Source organism: Triticum dicoccoides, chromosome 2A (assembly GCF_002162155.2).
Source record: "Triticum dicoccoides isolate Atlit2015 ecotype Zavitan chromosome 2A, WEW_v2.0, whole genome shotgun sequence".
Lineage (NCBI taxonomy): Eukaryota > Viridiplantae > Streptophyta > Magnoliopsida > Poales > Poaceae > Triticum > Triticum dicoccoides.
Window position 1 is genome coordinate 564,444,128 of NC_041382.1, and position 7,695 is coordinate 564,451,822.

The window sequence follows — 7,695 nt, forward strand, 5'->3', positions numbered from 1 at the left end:
GGGGGGTTCCTCCCCCTCCTTTTTGGTTTTTTTTCTTCTTATTTTTCCTTTTCTGTTTTAATTTATTTAAAACACCCAGACACTTTACAAAAATGTGTGCACCCCACCAAAATTATCTTTGTAATATTTGACAACCCTCGAACATTTTAGTTTTAATTTTTGAAAACTTTTATTGTCCTTATAATTTTGAATTTTAATTCCGAAACCGTTTCGATCTAACCCGTGGTTAACTACAGTGACAGAGGTGACGTGGCACCATCACGTGAGATTACTGTAGCATGATTATCCGGGTGTTACAAATCTCCTCCACTACAAGAAATGTCGTCCCGAGATTTAAGCGGTGGAGTAAGGGGGGGAAAGGTGCTGGTAGCGAAAAACTTAACGAGTCATTCTCGGTCTTGGCTGTCCTTTCGAAGAAGTTGATCCCTTTTGTTGATGTCTTCATCCCTCTGTTTCCGGTCATCATGAAGAAGTTTGTCGTCCTTTCTTCGGGGGTTCCTTTATGCTTACGAATAGGTAAGGGGTAGCTCGGCTACGACAGAAGGCTTAAGGGGTAATCATCTAGGGTTTTCCCGTGAATGAATAGATGAGTATCTCTCGAGTTGAACAAATCGAGAGTAAGGTAAGAAGGTACAATAAGAAGTTTCAAGCAGATAGGTAATCATTCATTGCCTGAAGCATAGTGCGAAAGAGGTTCAGAGCAACGGGAATAAGTATTGTGTCTGATACCAGAATAGATCAACAGGCAAGTGGCCCGTGAATTACATTCAAAGTCAAGCACGAGGAATAACTTTGACAACAGGTTGTACAGGAGAGTCAGGTTTCGATACTGTGGAACTGTGGGTTATGGGCCCACCATATGGGTTAAAAGTAGAAAGGGGGCTGACATCTTGTACGATCACGATAGGAAGGCATGTCAGAGAGTAGCATGTCAGTTATGTCGGCAACAATGTTGGTACCAAGGGCAAGGGACGAAGAGAACCATTTTCCTGCTCGTCGAAACGAGGCGGACCAATAGGCAAAGTTCTCGTCCATCGGTGGTTACCGGAATGTCATCAACAAAAGTAACATGGTCTTACTGACAGAATTGTACAACAAGGTGTTTACATAAGCAGGAAAATATTACTTCTCAGATCATATAGATCACAAGAAAGGTTAAACCAACAATGGAAGGAAAATATGATCATCAGATTAAACAGAACAATGGAAAGGAAAATGTGTTTAAACACATATTTCAGGGGTATATCCTTCCCAATGACAAGCAGAGCATGATATCCATGACAGTATATAATGTAGACAACTCTTTAGGTAAGGGGGAAGGAATCTCATGATATTACCCATACAACGGTGTTAGGATAAATGATAAATAAAATTTAGCATCGTGCTTCAAATGTTCCTGTTGAAAATCGGAGTACCATTGACATGCTTCGAGATAGCATTGACATGGTCTTCAGGTGAAGATCAGACTTTGGAAACACGAAGGATCCATCAGGAATAACTTGTAGAATACGTCTTACAATTTCCTCCATGAAGAATGGTTGTCCTTGCAAAAGAAATTATAACGATAGGTCCTCCACCCAGGGGGGGTGCTAGGCATGACATCATGTTACCGGGTCACGTAGAGATCAATGTTACAACTCTTGGAGATATGTCCCAACCATCATATCTGACCGAGATTCAGATCCGGTTGGTGTCAGGATACCTCAGACTTAGGATACCTGAGAAGAAAAGGTGCAACGCAAATTGACGAGATGACATTGTAGGATTCTCGGGGAAATGAACTAAGAAGTGATTTCCGTTATGAAGAGTCCATCATTAACCCAAGGAGAGGACAAGGAGGTGTCTGGTGAACTCAACGGCAATTCACCGAGATTCCTAAAAGATGGATGTCCACAATTAAGTGAACAAGGAGATAACATTTGTCAGATCAAATGATATAAGGAAGTATGCTCGAGGAAAAAATACACAATTAAACATTGGTTGAAAGGTGCGCCCGAAATATGGGTTGGGTTGCACGACCAATGTCAGAATGGTGATTCAATTAGCGAAGGACTTAGAATGAACTATTGCCCATTCACTTCAAAGCAATAGGGTTGTTAGAATTTTTGAATTCACATGTCATAGCTCCATTGTCGGTATTCCGGTTGAAAACAATACGGGGACCAAGGAATGAACGAAGATGGCAAGAAGTATTATGTTATGAAGAATTATTAAGAGGTGGTGAAATTCTCACCACATTCTTGACAAAAAGAGATGGTAATACTACCGAGGTAAGGAAGATCGACTGCTGGGTAGCAGTGATCTCAAGGTTTACACCAAACACGAACAAGTTGTGTTGAACGGAAGGCAATAAAGTGGTCGATGAGAACAGGAATCATCGAGGGGCAAGGATGGTATTACCCATCATGAATTCAATTGAATTCCTGGAAGAGCTCATAAGGTTGATGATGATCACGACACAATTGTCGAGAGATTTCATGCAGATGTAGTCAATCAGCGACGACATCAAGTCAAAGGAATGATGAAGCAAGAGGTTATTGGAACCACCGTTACGACACAAACTCGAACTCAAGCTTGTTGTTTAAGGTGAAAGGATATGACGATGAGGATCGGCGTAAGGTTAGTTCATCGTCGAAAATTGTGCTCCGAGAATAAGGACCAGGTAGCACAGTTAGAATCGTCACGACAATGACATAGCCAAACAGGCTAGGAATGGCGTGATCGGGTACAAACTCGTACTTATAGAAGCTTACTGAAGAGTTGTTGAACCGAAAAGTGGACTCGGTTCAGTTATCGGTGTCTTCGAGTGTTCAATAACTCAGAGCCCGCGAAAAATTGGAATCAGTGGGAAGGTAGCACTTGATGAAGAACTCATAAAAAGTTATGCAGTTCCATGATAATCTCGAGATACCAGGGGGGTAATACTCGACACAAGATCAAAGTAAAGGTTGGACTGGTGTATTGATCCATAGAAGGCAATTGTTTTAACCTGTCCGAGAAATGAGATCAAAGAAGAACAATCATGGTCGGAACCACGATTGCAAAAGGCCAGATCCTAGATATAAGATGAACTTATACCAAAGGAATAATTCATTTAAGAGAAGCTTTAATGATAAGATCTACATCGTGTCCATGGGCATGAACACAAGTTCAAGGTCAACTCCCACTTCTCCAATGCATAACCTTTCATTCACCGCTCAAGTTCGATGAAGTTGCAGTGTTGAAATTTTATCTGGTGAAGCACCAGAAGAGTATGACTCGTGAAAACTTTCGAGTTCACACATACTAAGGAAGGCATAGGTTCAACCCATCGGGGAATCTTAGAATCATATACCAGAATCTTTAGAAATGATTAACTCAAGCTCGAAGGCAGAGCATGGTTGAGAAAGCAGAGGATACAACTTACCAAAGGCATTATGTATCAGAGGAAAGGCTCACAAGGTTATTGAATATGAAGGGCGTTGTCAGATAAAATCCAACAAAGGATCTGGTGGTCCACAAGGGATCTGACGTGAGCATCGGTACTCAACTAGAGGAATAAGAATGCAAGGAGATCAAATTATAGAAACAACTGGCTAACTCAATCGTCAAATGCAAAGGAATTATGATTTCCAAATCAAGGGATCAGAAGCAATGCTCTGATTAGGGATGGATAAGTTGAATAGCCTTAGGGTACAATCAACGACAATTGGATTGGTCGAGAACCAATTCCAGTTAAAAGAATGGAAGCTCAGCCGAAAAGGTAATTTATAAGGAGCAATGATGATTGCGTGTATTCGCAACATATTGAGTCAACAGACTCAAAATGATAATGACAATGAATGTCATTAAGACTAGGAGTCTTATGGGATTAACCATAATGCAAGCAAGCAAGAATTTCAAGAGCCAAAGGCTCCAGAGGGTTTTCGGAAGATCGAATATTATTTTGAAGACTTTTGTGAAACACAAGAACAACTGGGGATGAGCGGATACTCGGCAAGCGCGAGTAATTATCCGTAGGGGTATTCATGCAGCAAGGAACTGCAGGGCAGTCAGCGTAAAGAATTCTCGGAATATCGAAGAGTATTTCAGGACATCTTGTAATAACAAGAGCAACTGGGGATGACAATATGAACGATAGGTGTAAGTAGTTATCCAGAGGGATTTATCGATGGAAGTGAATTGCAAAAGCGATGGCACATAGTCTCGAGAGCACATCGTAGAGTATCTTCGGAATCTTCTGGTGCAGCAGGCGGTCATCGGTAACAAGTGGCTCTCCGGGAGAAAGTACTTGCGAGAACCTAAAGTTAGTTTTGTTTTTAGCGAAATCATTTAACCCGAATAAAAGAGAGCTCAGAGTCCCAGAGTAAAGGTCGAGGAGTAAAAGATCCTAATACCACCAAATGGCGACGTGGGCCCGTAAGGCACACAGCCAAGTTAGTAAAAGTTTTTGCAATGTCTAGACTCGACTTCGGCCAAGGAGTGTGGATGGGGGATTCCTACAGGCAGTCGGCTCTGATACCAACTTGTGACGCCCCCGATTCAATCGTACACTAATCATACACGCAAATGTGTACGATCAAGATCAGGGACTCACGGGAAGATATCACAACACAACTCTACAAATAAAATAAGTCATACAAGCATCATAATACAAGCCAGGGGCCTCGAGGGCTCGAATACAAGTGCTCGATCATAGACGAGTCAGCGGAAGCAACAATATCTGAGTACAGACATAAGTTAAACAAGTTGCCATAAGATGGCTAGCACAAACTGGGATACAGATCGAAACAGGCGCAGGCCTCCTGCCTGGGATCCTCCTGACTACTCCTGGTCGTCGTCAGCGGGCTGCACGTAGTAGTAGGCACCTCCGGTGTAGTAGGGGGGGTCGTCGTCGATGGTGGCGTCTGGCTCCAGGGCTCCAGCATCTGGTTGCGACAACCAGGTAGAAGGGAAAGGGGAAAAGAGGGAGAAAAGCAACCGTGAGTACTCATCCAAAGTACTCGCAAGCAAGGAGCTACACTACATATGCATGGGTATATGTGTAAGGAGGCCATATCGGTGGACTGAACTGCAGAATGCCAGAATAAGAGGGGGATAGCTAATCCTGTCGAAGACTACGCTTCTGGCAGCCTCCGTCTTGCAGAATGTAGAAGAGAGTAGATTGTAGTCCTCCAAGTAGCATCCTCAAGTAGCATCTCCAAGCAGCATCGCATAGCATAAACCTACCCGGCGATCCTCCCCTCGTCACCCTGTTAGAGAGCGATCACCGGGTTGTATCTGGCACTTGGAAGGGTGTGTTTTATTAAGTTTCCGGTTCTAGTTGTCATAAGGTCAAGGTACAACTCCAAGTCGTCCTGTTACCGAAGATCACGGCTATTCGAATAGATTAACTTCCCTGCAGGGGTGCACCAACTTACCCAACACGCTTGATCCCATTTGGCCGGACACACTTTCCTGGGTCATGCCCGGCCGCGGAAGATCAACACGTCGCAGCCCCACCTAGGCAAAACAGAGAGGCCAGCACGCCGGTCTAAACCTAAGCGCACAGGGGTCTGGGCCCATCGCCCATAGCACACCTGCACGTTGCGAGGGCGGCCGGAAACAGAACTAGCCCCCTTAATACAAGAGCAGGCTTACGTTCCAATCCGGCGCGCGCCGCTCCGTCGCTGACGTCTGAAGTGCTTCGGCTGATACCACGATGTCGGGATACCCATAACTACTCCCACGTAGATGGTTAGTGCGTATAGGCTCGTAGCCAACTCAGATCAAATACCAAGATCTCGTTAAGCGCGTTAAATATCCGCGAACGCCGAACAGGGCCAGGCCCACCTGTCTCCTAGGTGGTCTCAACCTGCCCTGTCGCTCCGCCACAAAGTAACAGTCGAGGGCCGTCGGGAACCCAGGCCCACCTCTACCGGGATGGAGCCACCTGTCCTTTCAGCCCCCTCGTCAGAATCACTTGCGGGTACTCAATGAGCTGACCCGACTTTAGTCACCAGCTGTATAGTATGTATGTATGTATAGTATATACCCGTGATCACCTCCCAAGTGATCACGGCCCGATAGTATAGCAAGGCAGACTGACAAGAATGTAGGGCCAATGATGATAAACTAGCACCCTATACTAAGCATTTAGGATTGCAGGTAAGGTATCAACAGATGTAGCGACAATGTCAGGCTATGCATCAGAATAGGATTAACGAAAGCAGTAACATGCTACACTACTCTAATGCAAGCAGTATAGAGGAGAATAGGCGATATCTGGTGATCAAGGGGGGGGCTTGCCTGGTTGCTCTGGCAAGAGAGAGGGGTCGTCAACTCCGTAGTCGAACTGGGGCGTCAGCATCGTCATGAGGTCTACCGAAGAGAAAAGGGGGGAGAAACAGTAAATACATAGCAAGCAAGTGCATAACAGGATAACAGGCAGAGCTAGACGTGTTCTAACGCGGTAGGAGGTGATACCGGTGAAGGGGGGAAGCATCCGGGAAGTATTCCCGGGGTTCCGTGTTTTTGGGCAGAGGAGCTGGAGGGGGAAGGTTGCGGGTTCGATAGGTTAGGGGTGTGTGGCGGACGAACGGACTGCGTATCCGGATTCGTCCCGTCGTTTTGAGCAACTTTCATGTTGAAAATATTTTAATCGGAGTTACGGATTAAAAGATATGATTTTCTAAAGATTTTATTAATTTCTGGAAATTAATTAATTAATTAATTAACTCGAGAAATGGATTTATGACGTCAGCATGAGGTCATGCTAACGTCAACAGTCAACAGAGTTGACTTGGTCAACCTGTCATGTGGGTCCCGTTCGTCAGTGACTGTTAACTAATTACCCTAGTTTAGTTTAATTAACAGTAGTTAATTAGGTTAACTAGCCATTAGGTTAATTAATCAGGATTAATTAAATTAATTATTTACTTAATTAATTATTTAATTAATTAATTTTATTCATTTTCATTTTTACTAATTATATTTATTTAATTCCCTTTTTCCTTTTTTTTAAAAAAACGTTCTGGGGGGGGGCCCATGTCATTGGCCTGGCCGGTCCATCCGCCTAGTTGACCGAGTCAACAGGTCGGCGGGGGGGGGGCCTGGGCCCAACAGTCAGTGGCCCAGGCGGTGCCATGTGGATGCCACGCTGGACACCGGCCGGAGACGCGCCGGAGCTGCCTCCGGCGAGCCAAATGCGGCGCCGCGGCTCGGGAGGGACGCGGGATTCGCGCCCAGGGGGTCTGCTGGGCCGTGGCCGGGCGCGTTCGACACGGCTCGGCGTCGCGCGTCGAGCGGGGGTGGCCAGAGGGGTTGGGAACGACGGAGGTGAGCGCTACGAGCTCTCCGGCGGCGAGGTGCTTCGGGCGAGGTTCGGGAACGGCTACGGGGCTAACGGGAAGGCCAGGGGGGCTGCACGACGTGCTGAGCACAAGGGGCTCTGCCCCGTGACCATTTGGTCACCGGAAGGGCGCCGGCGACGAGATCCGCGACGGGGGCGCTCGGGTGCTTCGGCGTGCTCGCCGGGGCCGCGGTTCGGGCGAGGAGAAGAGAGCGGAGAGGGCCGGGGAGCATGTTCCCGTGCTTGGGCGAGGAAGAGAGAGGGAGGGTCGGGGCGGAACGGCCCGGCGCGGCGGCGGGGAAGGGCCTCGACCGAGCGGAGGAGGCGCGAGGGGAGGGGTGTACGCGGGGCGGCCGGAACCGGCGACGGGGAGCGGTGGTGGCGCT